A 26,340-nucleotide genomic window follows, 5' to 3' on the forward strand; every position below is an offset into this window, starting at 1 on the left:
ACGACGGTCCTAATCCACCACTCTCCGGCTTACTCACTCTCCCTCTCACGCGGTCGTGGTGTGGGGCGAGAAGGGAGAGTTTTGCCCCACCTCCTTGCCCCCTTTTACTTTCCATCCGCTCCCGCGGACCGCCCCCTCCGCCCCACGGCTCCCTGTCCATCTGCCCCACCCCTCAATCTTTGCCCGTCCCCCCCCTGCTACTGCTGGATCGGCCTTTCCGACACACAATATCGGGGCATAACCGATCCCGAGCAGCACTCTTTCGTGGAGACTTCGACAGGTTGGATGCAGGAGGACGCAGACTGCGACCTGAGTGAGAAAGATACAAAACACACAACGCACGCAAGGGAGATCGAGAGTGAAAGGATAGAGGAGAGAAGCTGAGGACTGCGATCCACCGCCGTGACCCTGCCGCGAGTCCACGGCGTCTCTGGGACACCCGTCTCACGAGGTGAGTGGGTCACTGTTATACTCGCCCGTTGAAGTCTCCCGCGGGGTATACTCGCGCGTTGAAGTCTCCGGCTGCTGTGGTCGTTAAGGATTTTCGCTTTAGGAATATGCCGCCAAGCGTTCTTCGTTAGTCTCCACCCGATCGCAGCAGACAAAACGAAGAAATTATAATGAGTTACTCCAAATGTGAGACCTCATAAACCTGAAACGGTAATCGCTTCACGTTAGTCTCCCAGAACCGTGAGAATAAGAAGCGGTCTTTCTCTCAAATCATCAGTGCAAGAGATATTTTTAGCATGAATATTAGATCCTTTGGCTAATGACAGGCAGAATATCTTTTAGTAATTACTTAATGCAAGAATTATGCAAAAAATTTGTGAATTCTTAGTCGGTTGCTCAGTTATAGCAATTTAAAAAATTTGAATCGTTCTTCATCTTCAGAATGCCTGCGGTCCTTGTATTTTACCGGGTATTAATTATGATAGCTGATAAAGAATGGTTTTCAACCTCATATCTTTCGAGTAATATACAAACTACAGTAGCGTGACAGAATATAAATTTAATGGATAGCGCACTCTGTCACACACACTGCATTACTTTCCAACCAAATGATTTCAATCAAAAATAACATATCTAATTTTCTCCATAACTACTGATTATAGGCTGATTGGAGAAGGTGGCAAAAATATTTTATTTTCTGAATGTCCAGCGTAAAAAAAAGGGTAAATATATAAATTTATTGAAGGTAAAGTGCTTCTACAAGGAACATTGGATAATTACCGCCGTGCATAAAAGGTGTCGTCGGAGACGTGATACAGTTTGCGAATGGAAGTGGGTCAACCAATGGATGGCAGGCATCCGTTGAGCTAAGGATCGCAGGAGAGGGAGGTGTCGGCAAGGCAATCAAGGTGAAATACTTCTTTACGACGGCTGCTACAAAGATGCAATCAGTAAATCAAAGCCCTCTTTTATTTAATTAGGTAAAGGAAGGCGGCAGCAAGAATTATTTTATCTAAAATAATCCGGGGTAGACATAATCGATGCAAGAATGATTCTCTTAACACAGGAAGGCCCGTTGTTATATGTATTATCCAACGTACAATCATGCATAGTGCCCAATTCAAGAACTAATCCAAAATGAAGAAACCGTTGTCCTCCAAATAGTGCATTACAAAGGAATATGTTTCAGACGGTGGTTTAAGATGGCAGTTATTTAAATAAATAAAGCAAAAATTCGTGAGAATATTGAAAATGTTGCGGGTTTTAAAAATCAGTAACTCGCAAACAATCGTTTTTCTTTCGTTACGATATACAACTGATAATCTTTGGTCACAGATAATTTTTACGAATTACTGAATTGTATGGACGGCATATTGTTTTAGACTTTAAAATGAGAATCTATAACCTGCTTTGCACTAGCATTTTATGAAATTAGCTGCTTATCCTATTTTAAAAATATATCATTTACGATACAAAATCTTCTCAATTATTTGGTATAAATATATTGGTATAGGGAGATATCCGCATCAATAAATAAATAAAGATGGAGCTCCTTCTATCTTAGCAATTCATCTCTTTTGGATGTGACAAATTTCGTTCTACAAATAGCTAAACGCTGAACGTTGCATAGTAATTTGATTTATTAGCTGGATAGCGTCTTTTCCTACTTACGAAAGAATTACTCAGCCCCAAAATAGATTATAAAAACGTACGTGAATAATCGCGTCATGAATAATCTTAGCAGCCACGAGATTGAGGATTTAGGCACGAAGTTGTTACGCTAATGTTGTTGTTGTTTGTTTAGTTAATTCATCAAAAATGCAAGAAAATTGAAATCAAAGTGATATTTCCATGCATACCTACTAGAAGTGAGGATATATAGTATTCTCTGAAAAAAATTAATTGATAAATTACAGGGAAATTTAACGCACCATTAGTAGATATTTAATTAAAATGTTAAATGATAATTTATGAAACAAACCAGAGGGAGTTACTAAAGGGGAGCAAACGAACACTAGGAAAATTTTAAGGCTCTTTGTAATAGCAGTATTTGAACTTACCTCTCGTTCCATCAAAACATGAGGCTTTTAATAAGAGCGTTTTACGAAGAGGAGAATTGGAGAATTTGCGTAGTTAGGCACATGCATTCAGTAACTACACTGTCCGATGTAGTTTCATTTCCCCTTAAATTATTATTTAGCCTAAAAATACTAGATAAACATTGCTAATGGAAAAGATTCAAGGAGGAAACTTTTAAGCCTTCCGGGTGTGCGGAAAAACTTACGTAGGAGGACGATTTATCACATGCAGCGCGGCCTGCATCATTGATTGTCCTGTTAGCAGTGATGCCATCAATGGAAAAGAAGAAGGCGGTTGTTAAGGTAAACAGGCGGGCTGTTTCTTCTTTCAATCGTTTTTTTTATGGAGTTCATCAGGCGACTGGCATTCAAGCACACTTGGAGAACTCTAAAATGGATTCTAATGCGAAAAGGAAGTGGAGGAAAGCAATACAGCTAGTAAAATGAAAAAAATCATTTCTCCGAATACATGAAATTCAATCGTAATTTTTTAGACCGGATGTCTTGATTTAGTTTGATAGCTACAAAAAATCCTTTTATAAATAAGGTGAACATCTGGTATCCTTAGATCCTCATTTAAAAGGAGTTTAATTTCCCTCGACCAAAGAGACTGATTCAGAGTGAGTGTTAAATCAAACGGAAGATTTATACGGAAGACGAAATATTTATAAATTTTTCGATCTTACATCTGAAATTGATAACTTATCGATCAGGTAAAATAATATAAAATATCGCAATAAATGAAGACACGTGAAAAATAGGAGAGGGCCTGCTATACTTAACAACTTAATAAAAACGGAGAAGAAAACGCAGGTTAGTCATATTGGCTTGCAAAATTACTCAATTTACATGCATGTTAAGTATTTTTAAAAGAATTACATATATACTTCACTCATTAGGTATCTTTAAATATTAGATAAGTCTTTTCAATTGACCCATGCAGTTGTATTGAACATTTTACAAAGTTTCACCGAAACTCATTAATTTTTTATCGGGCCAAAAACAAACAATATTTTTAGCCTATCGAACCACTTGTCATGATCATCCAGACCCTATAGCTTGCAAATAACATTCCCAGTGACGGGGTAAACCGGGCAAACAAGTGACTAGCTACGTGACTCAGTCATTTAAATGATTCTCCTGAATGTTTTCCGAGGACACTTAATGGTGAAAATGTAATAATACTATAGGGAATATCTAAAAATGTTTTCATTTAATGGTGAAAGAAGAAAAAACATTTATCGCAGACAATTTTTGAAAGAGAAAACAGAATAGACAACAAGTGGCCTGTCTGCGAAAAATACTGCGTTCGGCTAGTATCACGAGGGAACATTCATGAAGTGGATCTTATGCGAATATTCAAGCAAAATTGGCAGAAACACTGGCTGAGTGAAAGTGCCCTTCAACTTATGAAAGCCGATCACTTAGGAGGAGGGCAAGAGGTTCATCTCCGGCCCGGGTTTACTGGTTGAAATCCAATACGCAGGCCATCAGTGGTTCTTTTCACGTGTAACTCGATGGAAAAATATCCAGTACATGAAAGAGGTTGAAATGGTAAGAAACTTTCGTTTTTGCATGGGCAGGGTGGGTATGTAACCCTAACTGTAGGCGGCCTTCCTTGCAAATGCTCCCGAGGTCGGCGAAAGGGGTGGGAGGTTGGAGGGTGGGTGGACAGTGCACCTGGCGCCCCCACGCAAGCCACCCTTGAGTTTCGGGGGCGAAGAGGGAAGGGAGCAAAATAGGATGGAGGAGCCTTTTTTAGAATAACGAGGTCGTGCAATTCTGTGATTTGTTAATTTTTTTGGATCTATTATATAAAAAAACTCGATTTCAAAAACTGCATCTTCGTCCATCGACTATTTTTTTACGAATTTCACGTTTTATAAATTCAGCGTCACGGTTGGTTGCTACCGACATTTTTCCTAATCTTCAGTTCTATTAACTGGTATATCTTGGAGTTGAGAGGAATTTATTACGATTGCGGTATATAAAGCGAATGAAGAAAGCTGTCTTGCTTGTTAAATAAAATAATAAGTGCCAAAATAAAGAAAATCCCATGAGCAAGCCCTCATCTCATTCAGTCCTTCACCTCATTCACCATATTCGCCATATACAGGGTGTCCCATTTATCTTGACCACCCGAAATATTTTTTTTCCAGATGCAAATTCAAAAATGTGTCAAGTAAATGTTCAAAGCCGTCAGGGGGACATTTATAAGCATGATTTCCTTCCTTGTAGCTTTGTTATTTACAAAGATATGAACAGCGGTGTGTCTTTTTTAAATGGCACCCTATATTTTTTATTCGGCAATTCATTTCCTCTCCTATAACTCCTCCAGTTCATATCTTTGTAAATAACAAAGCTACAAGGAAGGCAATCATGCTGATTAATGCCCCCCTGACGGCTAATGAACATTGGTTTGACACATTTTTGAATTTGCATCTGGACAAAAAGTTATTTCGGGTGGTCAAGATAAATGGGACACCCTGCATACTTAGGGCTGAAAGATCTTCAGAGTATGGGGCGTCACGTGAAATCCTCCAATAATGACGCATATGAAAAATATTGGCAAGTTCTGAAGAATTTTTTTGCTATTCCAAATAATCATCAACTTACTAAATGCCACACGAAAAAGTAAGCCTAAATCATACCATTCAGCCTCATATAATTTTTTACCTAAAATTTGGCAAAAATAATTCACGATCTCTTACAAATTTCCAGAAAAAACCCCCTCTAACAAACCAAAACAGCGCGATAAACAGCCCGAGACAATATAAAAATGCAGTGTTAGTCCAACCAGATCTTGCTACGGTACAATTCATAAAAAAATATCTTATAGCACTTTAAAAATGGCGTTAATAATACTGGAGCTGGTAACAACTATGATTCATTTTAGTTTGCGCAATAATGATTTTTATCGTATATTCACACTAAGATAAAATTCTACAAAGTCAGGCATACGGCTACTCATTATATTTGACGTCCTATTATTACCGCGCACTGGGGTTGATTTCAGGATGGAAAGTACAACTTTGAGACCGCCTCCATAAGGGAAAATGGAGAATTACTTAGCACCGTTTACTAAGAGAACTAAATAGTTACAACCCGAGAATCGAAACGTAAGAAAATCAATAGAGAAACCTGACCTTTGCTCCTCCTTTTTTTGCATTCAGCTGAGCGACCACTCAGTTACAAGAATTAAAATCCCGATGAGTTTCTTGGTTTATCCGAGCCGACATTGATTACACTCCCAATCGGCTTGCAATTAATGCATATGAATTTTTAAATTTCAATGACATAAGGAATAACGATGAAATGCAAAAAAAATGGGATTGAATATTTACTTCAGTGAAGCTTATTACTCACTAGAATTGCAACGTAAACATTTGAAACCACATAAATGGGGAGTATAACGTCATGTATTTAAACAACGAAAAATGTGGTGAGATATGATACCAGTTAGTGTAGCAGTGTGTGTACAGCAAGCTGCATAAAATTAAAAAACGGGTGCTAATCAGCATGTAAAACACGCAAAAAGATTTTAGGGAGTGTGCATTTTCCATACTTGTAAAGATTTTTTCTAAATATATATCCCCATAGTTACCTTATGACAAATCAGAACATTTTCGCAAAATGACATCGTCTGTTTGTATTTCTTTAAGCCTACGAAACTTTTTCATTTGTCAAGCAGGGACATTTTTCAGGACGTAACACGTTTTTATCCAGGTTTGTCGTGGATTTCTAGCGTGGGTGGTCACCCTAGTTTAAGGAGAGTTCAAATTTGGTCAGTTGTTTCTGGCGATTTAACTATTTACGAACAGCCGATTAGTGCCCAGGGTGTCCTTTCATTGGAAATTACAAGAATAGAAATTTTACTGTTGGTATTTTCGTCAAAAAGGGACCACAATGAATCCCAGAACTTTGTGTGACCTCAGGACAGAGGGCTCGACGAGGAGGGGGAAGCGGGTGAGAGTCTATAAAGGGATTATGCATGGGATCGAATGGCAAAAGGGACGTGCGGGAGTGAAGGTGATCGGAGACGCGTGGCGCAAAAATGGAGCGGATCTGCAGACGGATACTGAACGTTGCAAAATCCCCCCCCCCTCTCCATGCCGAGATGCGCGCACCGATTTACTTACGTCATTTCTCCCAGCAACCACTTTACCACCACAACTCACCCTCAGCGCCCACTCTCCAATTTTGACGGAAAAATCGAAACGTTTCAAGAATTTCCGACGGCCGAGGCCCCGCAGGGGTTGGTTGGTGCATTGGAGGTCGGTAAATGCGATATTACGAGAACCGATCTCTATGCTTTCAATACGTCAATTTGCAGATGTGAAAAGAACCTCCATGTGGAGAGGTCTCGCCGCTTTCCCAACCTACGTCGAGATAGGAATGACTGGATTCAAAAGGTAATTGCTACGCCCTTAACATTTGAATAGTTCCGATATCATTATGATGAGAGACCCTGAGAAAGGTGATAGCCTTTTCTTACTTGAGTAGGTCACAGACAGACATGAGAATAGCGCCTCATACCCAGGACAAAGAGAAGAACAAATAATAAAATATTTATAACATTTCTCTTAATTATTTCTTCCTTTTCCTCCGTTTATCAAAAAAAAATTCTCCTTCTTTTTGAGAGGAATGAATTATCCGATGTTTTTTAAACGGCCACGTTGATCGATCGAAAGCAAAAGCATCATTCTACATCAAGTACAGTGAATTTTTTTACAATAAAATATATTATTCTGAATGAAATATCTTAGAGACGAAACATAATGCTGAAAAACTTCTTCCAGAGATTTTCACCATAAATATAAAATATCACGACAGTTGGTAAGGGAACACCTGAGTAAAGCTACAGTTCCGGTATTACACAAGCTACTACTTTGTGTTAGTTGAGGAACATAGCCAACAACTGAAACAAGTAGGCACATGGATTATACAGTGTGTCCCAAAAAGAATCACCCGATTTTAACTTGTAATAATATTGAAACAAATGTCACTAGGCAAGCGAAACAGCGCCAGATGTGATCGGCATTGTTTACAGTTTTAGAAAAATCCGCTGAATGTCACTACGAGCGCTGATGTGGAGCGTGCAACCCTTAGACCATTGTTTTAACAATTAGGTCTAACAATAAGGTGCAGCCAGTCTCGCTGAAGATGACGTACAGGACCGCGAGAACAGGCTTTACACTCTTGGCCTCCTAGGTCCCCTGACATAACACCATGCGATTTTTTCCTTTTGGGGAATGTTAAACAGCGTGTATACCTTCCTCCCTTACCTCGTGACATAGATGAATAAAAAACATGAATATCAGCTGATGTAGCTTCAGGGACAGAAGACACCTTACACTCAGTTTGTGATGAATTCAGCTATCGGCTAGATGTCGTCCGCGCAGCCAATGGAGGACGTATTGAACAATTATGATGGTTTTTCATAAACTTTTGTCTTTTGTGAGTAATTTAGTATACAATATGTTTATGTTAAGCCCTTCTTCCTAATAAATGATCTTATTTAAAATCGGGTCATTCTTTTTGGGACACACTGTATTTACGGCAGCAATTTTCTCCTTAGTAGTGAGGGCATAAAAAGACATAAAAATCGCATAAAACAGAGCTATCACTTGCTCACTCAGTGACTCAATGGGAATGTTGATATGTTGACTTAGGTCGAGTCGAGCTCACCTCGATTTAAGCCCCAAAAAGAATGTGAATACCAAATATTCAGGTTAGGGAGGCCAATCCCTTTCGTTGGGTCACCTCGCACTCCGTTGATTTTTGTTTGGAGGTGTTCGAAGGCTTCACTAGGGAATCGAACCCAGGACCCCTCCAACAGCATCCAAGTGGTCTACTCATTATGGTATCACGATACCCCATATGGTACATTGAATTAAAATTACCACTGCCGATAAAAGTCCTTCTTTGGTGACATAGCCAACTAGCAGGCGCTCTTTACCGACGTCTTATTATGATGAGAGCGAAGAGGGACGGCCGGAGATAACAGACAACTCTCTATTCAGTTTATGGATGAAACAAATACAAACCCATCCTAGTCGCCATAAATTCTCATCTTCGAGTCGAGTGGGAAACATAATTTCTCCGTGGTCTTCTTTTATGGGCCGCAGAATAAATCTCAAGAAGTTGAACAACATCCGGCTCCGATGAAATTATGCAACGACCGCCGTCCGTCCTCCCGGCCGTCATAACTCCCTGACGTCTTCTCGATCTCGTCCAACACGACCAGTTTCTCATGAAGCACCGACGAGCCATCTGCCCACTGCATTCTCGACCAGGTTACTTTCCAAACCATTTCATAGGCCTTCTCCACCTCTCCTTCCACTGAAAAAGAAAAATATTCGTTCCGTCGGAAGGGTGCCAAAAACTCTTCACAGATGAGAATAAAATGAAACGCATCGCGCATGCCGTATGGCTTATGGCCATGAAATATAGGTCATGCACAGATATAAGCATTGACAATACCAAAAGAAATTTCCGGATAATCACATAGAAATCCTGTTGAATTGTCGTATCGAAGTAAAACTCTTGACATATCGGCTAGTTTTTTCTCGAGAAGCCTGACCATTGAATTAATATTTTTATATATAATAAAAGACCCTTTATATTAGGTTGTGCCTGGTTCTTTCTGACATTACTGGCCTAATTTTTTTAGCGTTGGTTATCAGTAACACTGATAGATCGATACAAAATACATGATTAGTTTACCAGCATGTGGTTCAACTTTGTAGTTTGCTCTCAAAATTATGCCCATTCATAGATTTATTTTACGAAGTTAACTTAATAATCATTTATTTCTAGTAATTGGATGATATCGAGGCCCCTTCCTTGGAAAAGTCTAATCAAAATAAGTCTAAAAACATTAGCTACCGATTAAATTTATCGTAATGAGCCACACAGAAACAAATATTTTATACGTATGCCAACATAATTAATAAGATGATATCATCACAAGTAAAGTATGTTTCACCAACACTTGATTGGTCAAATGTGTGCTCAAATGTAACGTGACATCTTGATTCGTAATTATGGATATGATGTAACCTCACTGAATTGCGAACAACCGTTCGCTCGCAATTTCAATGACAGTTCAGCCAATTCACCACAAAGTTGCAACACTGCCTAGGCAGGTATTCTACCTAATGATAGAGTAACTATGCTTTGTTCGACGCTTTGCAGGAAAGTATTCTTAAAGAGCACTTGGAAGTGTTAACCAATAAGAAATAACCCTTTCGCCATTGTCCTCATCAACGAAGGAATGGAAATTCAGTGCCATGGTTAAATAAGAAAACTAGGGCATCAGTGTTTAAAGAATAATCACTTCAAATCTCACTTGCTGATTTCTCATCACAATGAGCTAAGTGTAATTTTTATGCGTTCGTGAATGAGCTAGGGATAGAAAAAGGAAGTTGTAGCCAGAGAATACCAGTTCATACGAACCATTTTTGAGATCACCTCTATTCACGGATGTGAAGCCTTAATTGATCATCATTACGTCATCCTATCCGCATATCATTGTCCTTCGACGAGTTTATAATTTTACGACTAGTTCACTTTGCTCGATGGGATCTAATTACAATTCACAATTCCCTAAGGAATAATTGTAAGAATGGAGGAAAATTTGAGCATGATTAATCTTTCATGAATGACGCTGTAGATACATTAAGAGTTCATTGAAGAATGAAGGACCGGATAATTTTCAAGTTAAAATTTTGTATCCTTAAAGGTAGAAACTAATATGGATGAGTGGGATCAAGATTTTTTTTAAACGAGGAATGGAATTTTACGGTGTCGGACTCTAAATGTTCAAAATTATCGGTAAATGAACTGTCTGTATCCATAACCTCTAAAATCTCAGGAAATTCAATCTCTTCATTCGAATCATCACAAAGACGACAAAAAATAAATATAATATCACGAAGACTTAATTTAGAGCTGAACTATTCTTTCTTCTAAGGTAAAAAAATCTACACCTTGGTGAAATTCTTTCCCTGATATATTATAAGGTTTTAATCAAAAGTAGTACAGTGAAAATCTTTAGTTTTACCATGGTTCGAATATTTTGTCACTCCTTCAATCAATTTTTGTTGGCTTAATAGTTGCATCTTAGTGTTAATCCGAATTTTTATATACTAAGGCAAGCTACCTACCGCTAACTGGATCCTACAAATTTAGCGGAATACAAAATCAATGTGGCAACTCGAAACTTTAAAATATGGATTGTTTCGAATGCTGTCAAAGCAGAATAAGCAGACACACTTAGAATTATCAATAAATGAGTTAATATCTGATCTGTAGCTTCAGACTTGATGATTTGAGAACCAAATATTACGATATTATCAAATACATGCAATCTTCCACTGTTTTTGAACTAAATGAAAAATAGTGGAAAAATGACGTCTGATCCTGAATCCTAATCAACTTGAAATCGAGGCTTACTTTTGTTTATCGACGGAAAACCCATCTGCTCCTACGGACAAGAAACGGTTTTCACTCGTTACCGTTGCGGAAAACGAAAACACCCGCACGAGCCTTAAGAGCGTAGAAGGATAGATGCACTATCGCGCAGCCCTTTGACCCTGCGTCAAGTCGATATGACCGTCAAAGATAAAACATGAACAGACAAACCCGCGCCGAATGGGTAGTATGCGGGGAAGGGTTGGAACAGGCGGAGAAGAGCCCCGCCCGTCCGATAACATCGGAGGAGCACACTCCAGCGATCGCCTCCTCGAGATTAGAACCGAAAGATGATACCTCGTTCAAAGGGATCCACCCTACAATTTGTTTCCATCGGACGTTTAAGTTCGAGCAGCGTACACCGATACATCTACTAGAGTGCACAGCAGTGGATAGTCATGTGATTGACCTCGAAAATTACAGGATATATAAGCCTTGTTTATGCTTCGCTTTTAAATGTCTTGCAACAATCAATTTATATGCAAAAATGATTTAAGGAATTGAACGGTATAAAAACTGATTTATTGAACCGTTCGCTGCATTTTGCATCGAAGCATAACATGCTTCCTATAATAATGCGTGGCCAAGGTATGAAGTACATCGATATCGTATGACAAAATAAGTTGCCGAATGTGGCATGAATTATTGGAATGTCACGACCACGCATCGAAACCTCTGAAAGACGGTTCTCCCGAGTCGTAAATAACTGTTGCGGCACGCACTTCTTGGCGGAAGCAACCAGCTCTCGTGAAAAATATATTCACGGACGGGAATAATGAGATCCCAAGACAAGGAACACACATATAAGTACACCAAAAAATCGTCTAAAAGATACTGAAATCAAATACGTGTGTCGTGACGTAAAAATGGCTTCCTCTTTTGACCTTTAGTGCCCCTTGAATTAATCAATACTTAATTATTCCACAGAAGCAAAATACATAATAGTTAGGCAAGCTCCTCAATTCTTTGAGAATATCTGTAAACCTGATCGCGAGATATACCTATTTGAGAGTAAAAATCTTATCTTAGTAATTGAGTGTGTCCTAACTTTAAAGCTACGATAATTTTTATAAATCAGGAAATTATTAATGTCAAATCTTTATCAACTGCGCTAAAAAGTGATTGGAATTACTATTTACATGTTAAATGACGACATATAACTTGAAAATCACATCAGTTTTGATAAAAACCGAGTCAATCATTGATTTTCCCAATAGGTCAAAATTATAAGTTCGCATCGAAGTACATTCTTACGATGTAAGCATTGGCATACCAGTGCAAAACGCAGTACTTATCTGCATCATTCTAATGGTGACTACTCTGAGCCTTAATTTAAACAACAATTAGCGTCGTATGCAAGTAAACTGAAGTCGAGTGTTTTATTTATGGACGATGGTTTCCAGGAAGTCATTTTACATGCGTAAAACAATTTTTAATGCATTTGTACAATTCTTTAGGAGGAAAATAACCGCGGAAACGTCTGTATCTCTTAAATATCAACTCATTGCATCAGCTGTAGCCGGATAGTTAAGCATGAAAATGACTTTTCCAAATAGGCACCAAAGTTAGTTCCAACTCATCTTTATAAGACATAAAGGCGATAGAATTTTTTTTCTAATAAAAAATAAGGTTGCTGAAAATATGAGTTGGTCATAAATATCATAGTTAAGTATGACGAGAATTATTGTGAAAGACGATTAGCTTTTAATAAGCTCAGTATTCCTTTTCATACATTTGCAGTTAATTTTAAAATTGATGCAAAATTCTTTTGTAACTTCGCAAGTACTATTCTCTCCACGAAAAACAATACCCTAAGACCATTTTTTGAAAGTTAAAATATATGTGGAATAAAAATAATTGTCTTGTATTAAACGCAGGATTCTTTTGCTAGATAGTAGATGGGTACGTCTCTGTTAACTGGTGAAAATGATGCCCAGCAAATGAATGCTTACAGCTTATAAATGACTAAAAGATTTCTTTCAATTTCGCGTAATTATTCAATTTACATTAACAACTTTACGCAAAGGCATAAAATAAGATCAATCGAATTATTTGCGATAATTTGATTCCATGACTCAAATCAGCAGTAAATACAGCGTAATTTTCTATGCCGCACATCGAAAATGGATACAGAAAAACTACATTTCTTAATCGCTCTCGCGAAGATCAGTCTTTCATACACGTTTTCTCAAAAGCGCATTAACTGCTTACAAGACGCTCGGCCTCAAATTTCATTGGCACAGTTTTGAAATGGCTAATAAATAGGTCGAGGAACAAGGCTATCCCCCATCTAGTCTTCGAGGCACAGTGTATCGGCGAAAACGGCGGGAAAGATGTGAGAGCCGCGAGGAGTACACGATCAAGGAAGATGTATGGACACGCAAGGCGCCCGTCGCTCGCGTAACCGGGGCAGACCGGGGTCGAGTCCGAGACGTCGTTAGCGGGAGTCCACGAGGAAAAGTTACGGGAGCGAACGCAAAAAATTCGGCCCACGGAAAATTACCGGGAATCATCCTCCGGCGACGGTGGCGCGGCGGTGGCCTAGAGAGCAAGGACCGCTGCAGTCGAGCGTTGAAGTCTTCGGGTTGGAGACTTCTACGGCCGACTCTCACTCTTTCTATGGCCCGAGGGTGGACCAGTCCGTTTCCGGTGGACGCAACACGCACCAGTCCGCTGCAAAACGACTTCATAACGAGGGCTTATTCTCCCGTTCTTTCGTCTTTGCCTCTCCGTTTAATTTTTTCTACTCTAATGCCTCCTCGGATTCACAAAAAATATATTTTTTTCCTCGAAGCTTCGTGATCGATGGATTCGAAGACAGTGGGTCTCAGGGAAGGTCACACGTTTTATGCGGCTATTTGGATACCTTTACACAAGTAGAAAATATTTTCGCAGGTTTCTTTCGATGATAATCAATAATTAAAGCCTTGGAAATGGTATTTACGGCAATAACCGTTCCCTGATGCCACGGAAACTTAAAATGAAATACATGAGAAGAATAGCGGAACTTTTTTCAATAATTCTTCATTGGAAAATCAATTTGACATTGTGTCATCAATGATATAACTTATTGCTTTTCGTAGGAGAAAAAAGCCAGTCAAATTAATTTTCTATAGATGATGAGAAAAATACGATAAAAACGGGATGAAAACGAAATATACCTGAAGTAAAGAATAAAAATTACAGGTAACAGAGCATCTCCTTATCATCGTCATCAAAATTGTATTAATTTTACAGAATAGGATCAGATATCTTAGTATTACTTTCAATTAGACTTCAGCCATTAGGTAATGGGCCTCAGATACGCAACTAACGAAAACTAAAAATTTCATTATTATATATTTATTGTTTGAAATACGCTGAAACTGTTGGAAACCATAAAACTTAATAACTATACTATTATTATCATAAAGATAATTAATATCATGGCTTAAATGAAGCTCTGAATCCTGTAGGAAGTGAAGAAAACTTCACTAGATATCTTTGTCTTTCAGATAAGTGGAAAGAAAAGTGACGTATTAATTCATAGAAAAATAAATTAATCGTATATAATGCATTTTACCCATCGCAGTTAGCTTAACGATGTAAAAACAATAATACACAATTTCACGGTTGAATCTCATTACAATATTTATTTATATACCCGCGACTTAGGCTAGTATATTTTCAACGAGAGTTTATCGCACTAAGTTATTAGTTTGAGCCTCAGTAAAGAAACGTTTCTCACGCACTCGCGTTTGACAGAGAGTTCGTGCTTCCTAAAAAAGAAAAAGAGCGTCATTAGGAACCATCGAGCGTGCTGTGTATCGCTGCTCAAAAGCCGTGGTCAAGTAGCAGGGGTGTTTCGAAGGAGTGCGAAATTTTACGACTCCCATGAGACAACTTTTCTCGCCGCCGTCCAGTGGGTACATGCGCTCGGAACATACGAGCTTTATTCGCAACACACGCCCTCTCCGGCAATAACTCCAGGTCGTGCACGTTGTGTCTTCGAGGGGAAAGAACCCTTCGCCTCTTCGCTCCGGCTCGTATTTTCCGCATTCGTTAGCCGATCCCTCGCTACCCAGAAGGTATTGGAGAACAGATTGCTATCCCTTTTATGTTATAAATTGAGTGCCCGACTCAATGGATTCCCTGCAGACTTATTGGCGTCGCAAAGGGTGCTCACTTTTTCGTTTCGGGAGTTCAAACTGGTCAAAATCAACGCGTAAATTTCAGATACGGCTCAATCAGGGAAAAGGAGTGGAATAAAAGGTAAAAAGAGTCTACTGATGTGAATAAATCAACAAAAAGATCAAGATAATAGGGGTCAAAAGCTTTTTCGCAACTCAAAGATATCGCATATATATAAAATAAGATCGATTTTATACCAATTCAGTAATATTTGAGAATTTAAATTGATAGAAAAGTAAAATATGATGTTATAATAGGAAATTTAAAATAAAACCTGTACCTAGTTGAATAAAAAAGAAATTGTATGAGGGGATTAATTTCAACATTTGCTTTTAGAGCATTCCACGGATTTATCGAAAAATCATCATGATAACATTATGACTACAATGTACTTTAAGATAATTCATGGAAATGGGGGCGGGTGACAATGGTTAAACAACACTTGTGGCCCATGGACTTATGAGATCCAATATAATTAGATGATGACTCACTAAAAATACCTCCCTTCAGTCAGAGATGCCTGCGATTTGATGACGATGATAAAGATATTTTATTTGACATATGAAGGAAGCATACGAAGTGGCGGTTTCTTTAAACCTGAAAATCTCACCTTTTCGTTTAGGTTCGCATTTTAATCCTTCCCATAATACAGAGTTTTTGGGGTTCGGAGAAATATGGCACGCGGGAGCGGCCCTCTTAATGCGCCCGACATTTTAATTTCCCAATCACGGTGTTGGGAAACCGTTTCCGTTCGCAATAAGTTGAGCTGCCCGCTGGACGAAAGGCATTTCGGCAACCCACGTGACACTCGAAAAAGGCGAGACCCCGGGGAGAAACTCAAAAGGCCACTTAAAAACGACTGGGGACATGAAATACGCGAGGTCTTCATCGCAAACAACAAGGAGGCACCGCACTTCTCTTCAAACAATCGGCCATGTCCTCCTTTTTAAGTTGAATTTTGGCCCGTGTCACGCTGCCAAAGGAACGGTGCTTTGATGACATTCTCCGGCAATAACTTCAGGGAACAATGACCGACAAGTGATGCATAGTATTCAAACTAATGTTTACTTTGTTAGTCCGCATTTGGATTAACAAGGAGATAAACCCTTCTGTCGTCTTACCATTCGCACTGTTATGCTCATGTCATCTTCAGTCGAGTTACTACGTTAGGTTTCGCCTAGTATATACTAAATAGGATATTGCTGAAAATTATTTATTCATTTAATATAATTGCCAATCGTTATGAAGGAAGAAAAAAATATTACAACGTCACCACGTAGGATTATAATTTGGATTTTTCAGAATAATTATATATTTTCAAAGGAAAAAAAGGTTAATCATCACATGGAGACAAAGGAATTTTTTTCTACCGATGGCAGATGAAATTTTGAAGTCCCAAAGATTTAAAATTCTCAACGAAATCGGATGGAAGTTTGAATGAAAGACAAAAAATTCCATTAACTACAAAGAAAAAACTACGAATGAGTATGAAAGCTAATTCTCTTAATCTATCAATTTCCTCTCAATAATATCAGATATGAATATTAATAGACCCTAGAAAAGCGAGAAATACTTCCCTTGGATTCCAACAATTTAAATTTACATAAACAAAGCTCAAATTTGGCTGAAAATCTACCAATGAGATGAACCATAGTGGAAGTTAGTCACAAGCGATTATAAGAGGCGCCTCTGCAGTTCAAATATGTACCGAGTTAACATAGGTCGTGTCGCATCAACCGTATCCATTCCCTCTTATTTTTTCTCCCGCATCAGCATTCTTTGATGACTCACAAATTTTCGCAAGCATCTCTATACACAGCTCCAGCCACTCTCAGGTCCAGTATGCATATAAGACCTCTTAAAGCATCTGGGCTCCATGATAAATATTAACAGCAACAACTCTCTAACTCCCACAGTATATTACAAATAGTACCGGTGGCTTAAAAATCATAGCCATGTTAGGGTTGCTTGGTCGAAATAGCCGAGACGAAATTATGAATATGTATCACAAACACATTCACCAACCCACTCAGTGCTTTAGCCCTAAGGGCGCTTTTTATAGGAAATAGAATAGCTCTCTATAGGCCAAGTCACAGGCGCGTAAAATTTCACACATTCAGGTAGTGGAGGGAAAGCCATTCGCCAGGCAACTTGAAAACACGACGATTTTTGTCGATACTAACCAAAGGGCTTCTTCGTGATAAGAACCTACGGACCTATTGGTGAGCAAACTGACGCTCTGCCAGGAAGGCCACCACTCTTCCAACAGATTTTTCAATTGCATACAATGTCCACCTAATACGATTTGAATTATTTTCCTTAAAATACGTTTTAAATGATAATTCTGATGTGGTTCCTCAAAGTAATATCAGAATCACTTCCTAAATAGCTGGGCTTTATTGCATCTTTTAAACCTTCGTCCTCTAGAATCGTGACAATAGAATTATGGCCGAAACAAAAGCATCAAAGTAGAAAAAAAGCTGATCTCTCCGGCGCGGCAGAGCCTTTTCATGGTTTCTCTCCCCGCGGCCAACAGCTCGTCAAACTCCAATAAAACTCGCAACTCCCTTCCCGCCTCGCCCGCTTACACACACTTCTCCATAGGCCTGCCACTCTCCGGCGGCACCTCTGGGGCCGGCGGCGGCGGCCGGGCCGTCACCGACCGGCACGCCCACTGCAGCGCTCCGCTCTCGAGGGGTATTAGACGGTAGCCATTATATAGATGCAAGCGTTCGCGAAAACGAACTCCCGGGCGACGAAATCGCATTCAGCGGCCGACCAACGCTCTCGGACAAGACGGTGAGTGAATGAGGATATTATTCAGGAGTTTTACGCTCGTAATCTCCTGAGGGCCCCTTTCACGAGAATGAAAAGAGGAACATATTCCCAGAGCAAGCAAGGATTTTTCCGTGCGTTTCCTCATGCCATTCCCTTCTCAAAAATTTATCTTCATTTTTTTCGGTAGTGTCCAGTCATTATAAAGTTTAACAGCAAAATAATTTTTGTTTGCATTTAACATGTAGAAAGAAAACAAAATAATTAAAAAATCTGACGACACTTCACTGCTGGAAATTTCATTACAACTTTTTCTTCAGAACTTCTTTGACCTTTGCCTTTCCTTTAAATATTGATAAATATTTCCTTTAATTCCTTTAAATATTAAAACACTTTTTAAAGGAATTTCTTACAAGTTCTGTAAAAGTTGTGCGGAATTCCATAGCAGTTTCAGTGGAGTTTTACAGAATTCCTTAGCATTTTATGAACAGTTTTATGGTCTCTCAGAACGTCTGTAATAATATCATACCATTATTTTCTAGTTGCACGATTAGGAAAAAATTATTTAAAATAGCGAAAGATGTTTTTTGAAACTTTTAAGCGTTATTTAAGGATAAATAATTAAATTAATTAATTAAAAAGGTAAAGTTGACACTTGAACGTGTGACCCAATACTTCGGAATAACTTACTCTAACGCCAATGCATCACCACATAACGTAACTAAACAGGGGCAACTGCACTGGAGACAACTACAATTAGCGTTAGCATAGCATTTTCTCACCGAATTACGGAGGCGACACTTTTTTTCTCACTTATTATAAGGCAAGATTATAATTAGCTCTGTAATTTATAGTCTTGTTTTAGCGGAATAATAATCTTTATTTCCATTTTTCTTCTCAAAAATTGCACGTAAATTATACGGAAACAGTCAAGCATGGCAAGTTCCTGTTATTTCCACAGATCTGAGCCAATTTTACTAAGCGTTCCGTGGAATAGAAACGTTTTCTAAGGAACCCACTACGTTTTCCGTAGAATTCCTTACGTTTATCAGAAAAGACTCTACAGAAATTTAAAGCAGGTTGATAGCAAATAATCATTTACGTATTACAAGCGGTAGGGTGTAAAAATCAGTTAAACTAACGGATTAAATAAATGGAATCCCTAAGAATTAAAATAGAAAGTAAAAGTGATTAATGAAAATTCAATTAACAAGAAAAAAGTGAATAAAATTTTCTAGTAAGCCTTATGCTCAGCGTTCAATCTCTTCCGTGATCTAGTTCTTCCGACGCCTTCTATCTTGCTATTAATTATTTGCTCGGGCATTTCGTCATTTTCCATCCTTTCTGCATGGTCCATCCAGACCAGACTAAGTGGCTTGGCAAATTTAACTATATTATTCCCCTGTATAATTTCATTTATCTCTATGTTCATTATAATGCTTGTTCATTCTAGCAAACAATAAACCCCTGAGAAATTCATGCTTCATCAATCAATAGATACCACAAATTTATCAATGATTAACTTAATAAGGTACAAAATAAACAGAAATTTTCAATTTTGCACACAGGCAGAGACGGATGAATATTAAAAAAGAAAATCATTGATAAATGAAAGAGCTTTCGGTCGATAATTCTGCTGATCTTCATGCATTTCGACAGATTACTTGTCAATAGTCAAAGCACCCAGTATAGCTCGATGGTCATTCACAAACGCTTATGAATGCATTCATCTGCGAAGGCGTTCGGCCGCGGGATTCCTTTGACTCCTTTGCTCATGTCCGTCATGTCGGGAAAACTCAATATCGTAATCGCCCCTTATCCTCGAAATGATCCGCGACTACCACAGGAGACGGGCGTCTGCTCGCCTTCTTTTATTTTTCCCACGCCTGTAGTCCGAGGTGTCTGTGGAAAGCAGTGATCCGGGTTCGAAGCACTCTCCATTCCTCCCAAGTAGTCCTTTCTATTTCGTCCCCCTTTTCGCATCGCGGAGAGCGGCATTTATTGCATCCCACACGCTCTGCTAGCGTCAAAATGAAACGGGAAAAAGATAAGCCGCAAGCAGGATCGTAATATGAGCTCATGAAATGGTCCTCTTCCAATGAGTCGATCAAGAGATACGATCACTATGCCATCACCCTTCCCAAAGGGAATAGTAAACAAGTAGGAACTCATATAGGTGCGGTAAATTCGATATAGGATAGAATTAATTACCGACAGATTTTTTTCCAGAAAGGATTTATTGCTACTTATTGAGATAAAGATCATCCTTGAATTCACAGAAAATGAGAGATAAATAGCTCGCGGTAATTTCCCCAAAAGGGTGTATTGACAATCCCTAGAGAGCGAATTAAAGACATTCACAATCAAAGAGCAAAGCAACTTTCTTTGAAGTCTAATCAAAACAGACGATATGGTTAAGTAAATTTTTACTAGGAATCAATGGTTTTGATAAAAATAGTGGGAAAGGAATTGATTAAAAAGAGATATAGATAAGATAACAAGAGGTGAAGCACATTAATAATCTCATTTGCGGCAGCAGAAGATAGATTTATGCGACAATTAAACTGTGATTCATTAGAAAGTATGAATTTACAGTAATATCCCCCCATTGGCAATTGCTGATGAAAGGTGATGAAATTCATTCATATATACCTTCCAGATTATTTATAGCGTAGTAGTTTCCAATTGCCTCAACGAATGGACGTATTTTCGAAGTACAAACACTTAATAGAAATATGTGGAGTTTCAACCTACCACATTTATTTGTCGATATAAGGTATTGTAAAACCACTTCTCATCAAGGACATTTGAATTTACATTTGAATAAGAGAGCTAGAGCAATTAGAAAAAGAAGTAGAAAATACAAGTTGAAAACTAAGTCCAAACTATATAGCTATTCCATTACGTCGTGCCATCATGCTTAATTAAAAAAGTCACAAAGAAGTTTCGAACCGGAGAACGCAGGAAAAATTGTCAGTTGAGAAACTCCAGCATCTTATTACTAAACCATTTTTCAAATACAGTATTGGCACAGAGAAATCGTCATTTAAAACTCGGGATCCATCCTCAGTCACCCACGCGTATTTTCATGATGATCACTGGGAAAAGATAAAAGGAATCAGAGGCGTCGCCAATGTTACGTCGCGATAATCGTGCGAAGATTTTTGGGTGGGAACTCCACTCGGAGTGGAAGGGACGGCTATGAAGTACGTCTCCACCCTCGAAGATAAGGCGAGAAAAAAACACGTACTGGACCCGTGAGCAAGTTCCACTGAGAATTGTAGTCGACGCGATTTTCTCTAAAACCTCATAATAAACCCTTGCCATTGTGTAGTTCTGTTATATATGAATTTTTACAAGATGAATAGCCATTCGAAAAATGATATTTCTATCCTAAATTTCTCGGAAATCACAATTCTGTCTATATGCCATAAAAAATCTTTCTTAACAGTTCAGAAATAATTAAATTAAAACGTAGACTTGAAAAAATGCATAAATTTCACCATAGTGAGAAATGGTATAAACAAAAAGGGTACTTATAGCTTTTATTGTTAAATTTTCAAATTAATAATGAATCTAACGACAAAGTTCGGAGATATGATTAAAAAAGCGATATAATCAGTCAAAATAGACAAATATAGAGCTAATTCAATTTTTTCTAGTTGATAGACGTACAAAACATATCATCTAAACTTAATTTTATCTTCGAAGTACCTCACAGGTGAAAATATTATTTTTTTTGATAATCCGGAGGAAAAATAAGCTCAATTTTTTTTCTAATCACCTAGTCGAGGCATAACTTCCTTAGGTACCAAGAATCTTCCGAATCTTCGCTTCTACAGCTTTGACGAGAGAAAACCCGAGATGCGTTGATTTTAAAAACGACCTCTTTTCAAAATTATTCCCTTCGTACTATTTTTTTAATGTATCCAAGTCCATGTCGGGCTAATTTCACCAGATGGTGACTGACATACTACCCAAACATTATATTCAAAATACATCTTAAGAGTTTAAAATGGAAAAATAATCATTGAAATTTTGTATAAAACGCACGTACATGTATCAAAACATTGAAATTCCTCCGAAAAGGGTTTTTTATAGCTATTACCACATTATCACACAATAATATCTCTCCGATTGCAGAACCAGTTGAACTTATTTATCATTGATATTTCATGTTTTACTTAATTTTCATCCCCTTTCTTCACTCCTGCAACGTACCATTTCATTTTCAATGTTGTGAAACGGTGACCGATCTGAACAAGTGAAAAGATGTGATGGAGTGAAAGGAAGGTATTTCACTCTTTTAATGCCTTTTGATAGCAAGAGGAAAAAAGAGCATCAAAATATGCCGTCGCAACGAGAGAGGGTGAGAGGCGGTGGCTCATTGCTGCCTCTGGAATTCGGCATTTGTCGTCGCATTCATATTTCGGAGGGCGCATATTGTAGGTGGGGGTGAGTGGGAGGATAAGGGAGTTTGAGAGAGGTGGGGTGGAATTGGTGAAAGGGGATTAGCGCAATATGTTTGCAAAAGAGGATGCATCAAGAGTGTTGGGAGAGGCGAAAAGAATTTAGAGAATAACCTCCGCATGTTTGTCACGGCATAATTTTATATCGATTTATAGTCCTCTTAAAATCTATATTGGCCTGACGAGCTCCTTCAGAATCAAAAGTGAGACTAGCTTTCAGTATAAATACGCAAAATTAAGGTTAAAGTTAGTCTTTCTACTGCTACCCTACATAAAAAATTCTGATATTTTTGACATAAAAAAACACAGAATATGACTCAGATTACGGCTAAGCCTTTTTAATACTGACTATCTCAAGGAAGTATTAAGAGTATTTATGAAAGTTCAGGGATTATATTACTTATAAAAGGTAACATACTCATACATTAAAACATGAAATGATTTCACTAATTCTATACAGATTCACATTTTTTACCTCGTTATATAATGAATTTAGTTACAATTGCACATGTACTATAGAAACAAATAGGGGTTATTTAAATCTGCGGACCTCTTTCCCGACGCAATATAATCTATACAACTAACAATAACATGCAATTAAATATTTTATAATTGGGAAAATTTATAAATAATCAGAAATAAATAACTGTGTGTAATGAAAAACAAGAAAGTTTTTAAGCTTAAAATATTAAAATTTCGCACTGAAAATTATTCATATGATATCTCTTACAGTTACTATATTTATTGGCTTTCATAATGGGAATTCTTCTGAACAGGAGCTTTTCTAAATGAAGTAAAAAGGACAGAAAACTCATTAAGATGAAGAAGGAAAAATTATCTCTCCTACAGCTCAAGGGCAAAACCTAAAAAAAAGAAGAACTTGAGCGAAAATGATGGAAGAAGCGTGGAAATAATTATTCTCAACATAACCTCATCACGTACGACGACCAAGGGCGCTATTTGCGATAGCAAATAATCCAAGTGTTCGTCGAGTATCCTTTTTAGGTGCACAGCCTACCACCCGATGTCCTCCCATGTGTCAAATTCCTTCGCATACTAGATCATTAAATGCGATGTACGACTCGAAAAGACGACCAAGGCACTCGTAATGGAGGAAGCGAGATCGGAGACGAGGATAATGATGGGTGCGACTCATATAAAATTCCCCAGGTCGGTCTGTTAATCGCGTGAGAAAAACAGAGCCAGCCAGTTAAGGATGGGGGGAGACGACACAAAAAAAGAGGGCTCGATAAAGAGAGCCGGAGAGACCGTCAGGGTCACCGAGCGATGACGCTGCTCGAGGCGGATGATGAGTAACCAGAATTTACCGAGGGAGATTTGAACGCTCGCGATTAGCGATGTGAGGAACTCAACGGGAAAGACATTAAAATAAAATGACCTATAATCACTGCAGTTAATCAAGATGGAAATGGATCCAGGTTTTTGGGAGAGAGAGAGAGAGAAGAAATCTTGAAATTTTCACACGTAAAATTGCGTTGCTGAAGCCGCACGCACAAAACAGAGGTCAGCAGAAAAATTAATTTAATTAAAGGCTTAAGAACGATGAAGCTCGGTGACCTTGGTCAATGAGTTAATGAATGCTATTAGGGCCGAATAAGCGAAATATTAAAAATGGAATATGGGCACTCTCGGATACAGCGTTTCCAAAAGCAAAGCTCAAATATTTTTGCGGAGTTGAAGGAGTAATAGTTTTACCAAATGTGATTATCTCATGTAAAAAGTTCCATAACTTAATTTTAAATTAAATACGTCCAATTTTTAAATTAAATTTTTGCTTAATTTTAGCAATTTAATCGTATTCCTCAGGGAGAAAGAAATAATAAATTTACTATTTGAAGTTCTCAGTGACTTTCAAAAAGTAGTGAAATTCAGTCAAATACGTACAGCCCTGATCATTGATTGTTTTTAATTCTAAAAATATTATATCGTACATTCACAACCTCCTCGATCGATAAAGTTTGAACGCGAACGATTTGAACTCCTAGGAAGGCACTAAATAAAAACTAAGGACCGAATGGCAAAAAATCTATTAGGAATGTCGGCCAATGTTTACTTCGAAATTTAAAAAAGGAATATTATTCAGAGCCAGCAGTTGAAGCAAACTAGAGGAACGTAATTCAAAAGTAGGCGCTGATTCCATAAATGGGAGACACGTATGATCACAAAACCAAGTATCTCTCATCATAGAGGATCGTATAACGCCTCGCGAAGGAGAAATCCGTAAAAACCCTGTTTCGATTTAATTCTTACCTTTCCATCAATTCGTATGTACCTTGTGTGCCTTGTACCCACTTCTATGCTGTGCGTGACTAAGATACTCGAACGCACGATGAGTAACTTTGGCTTTCATTTCTGATAAATTCACTGAGTCGTAAAACTGGTTGGACGGAGCGTGCCACGACATTCACGTAGGTACGTGAATTAGTTCGACTCATAATACGAGAGCTATTGCTTCCACTTGTAGTGGCCACCAATCGTGGGAGAATTTGTGGAATGGATGAGGTCAAGTGCGCGTAATGTATAACCCGACTGATTGATTGACAGCTACACAAAAAGAGTATTAGGAAAAAATGGCCTCTGGTGTAATCGATCCTACTTATTCTTCAAAGACTCGCTGAAGCAGTAGTAAATAGGATTAGACTTGATTGCGTGTATCGGAATCGGTGGCTATCTTCCTGTTTGCCTCCAGGGAAAACGTGGTCAGCGTCACAACCACTTAGGCCACGCGGCCTCGCCATGTTTTCGAGACCGATTGAGATGGCATAGAATTATTACAGCCGACAAAGGAGAGCATAAACGATGAAAAACAATTTTACAGCTGAAAATAATATCAATTTATAAATTTCAGCTAGGAATTCGCTGTACTTCTGATTTGCAAGTCATGCACCTTAAATTTCCTTAGAGAAATATTAAACAAGTACCGACGAAACAAAATCTCTTAGTGGAACACCAAAGAAATAGTATGAATCTTTTTTGTTGAGTGTAGCAGCCAATGCAGTAAAGAAACCTCCTGAGGCAACCGCCCGGTCGAATTATAGAAGTATTCCCTGGAATGTTCTCTACTCAATAAGAACAGCGAATATTCCATCCTTGATACGGACGCAAACTTACCAAGCCACTGTTCTGATACCCATGCAATAAATCTGTTTACAACGAGTCCTGCTTTTAGTTTCATCAGCGGTCACACACCTCATATTTGGCGACCCTTGACGCTCGCTATGTCGATATTTGCTGGAGAGTTCTCGATCTTCAATATACCACGGAACGATTCATTATCTCACGAGTGTTGCGATAGGAGAAGCTTTCTGATGGAGGCAGCAAATGCAATCGGGAACGGAGCTCGACTTTGGATTTTCCTTCCGGACGAGAGTTGGCTGGGCTTCCCAAGCCATCAGCACTCACCCATTCATGGCAACAAAAAACGAAAAGGAAAAACACTTCCAAAGAGGCGTCGCGAAGGAAAACGCAAGGAATTACGCACTCACGTATCGGTAATAAAGCCTAACACACTACAGCAACGACTCAGACGACTACCTCATATATTTCGTGAGGAAAACGGGAAAAACACGAACTAGAAAAAAGCATTCGACGACGTTCGCTCCGCGTTAAAAAAAGAACAATGGCGCGGACACGAGAAAACTTTTTAAGAAGCCTAAAAAAAGAAGAAACTTGTCTTGGCCACACCCCACCCTCCCTCCCACACGCGCATAGACTTCACCATTCGACTGCGGCGTACCGTACAAAAAAAGCAGAAACAATAAAGAGGCGGCAGGCGTGATTATGCCGCCCCACGGATAATTGAGGTCAAACACCAAGTTGTTGTGGAAGGGGCGGGGCAGGGCATGCAGGAGGGTGTGCGCATGCGTGGGAGGAGTCCGAAGGGGAATTATACGCGAGTAGGG

At 38.6% G+C, this 26,340-nt stretch overlaps 1 protein-coding gene across 1 annotated transcript in view; it reads left to right on the forward strand.

Annotated features, from left to right (window-relative positions):
• Window positions 1-237: 237 nt before the first annotated feature.
• LOC124170444 overlaps window positions 238-26,340 on the forward strand; it is a 151,461-nt gene continuing 125,358 nt past the window's right edge. Inside the window, exon 1 of the mRNA XM_046549169.1 lies at window positions 238-451. The gene's annotated coding sequence lies outside the window, so the exon portion shown is untranslated. The remainder of the gene's footprint in view (window positions 452-26,340) is intronic.

Source organism: Ischnura elegans, chromosome 1 (assembly GCF_921293095.1).
Source record: "Ischnura elegans chromosome 1, ioIscEleg1.1, whole genome shotgun sequence".
NCBI classification, from domain to species: domain Eukaryota; kingdom Metazoa; phylum Arthropoda; class Insecta; order Odonata; family Coenagrionidae; genus Ischnura; species Ischnura elegans.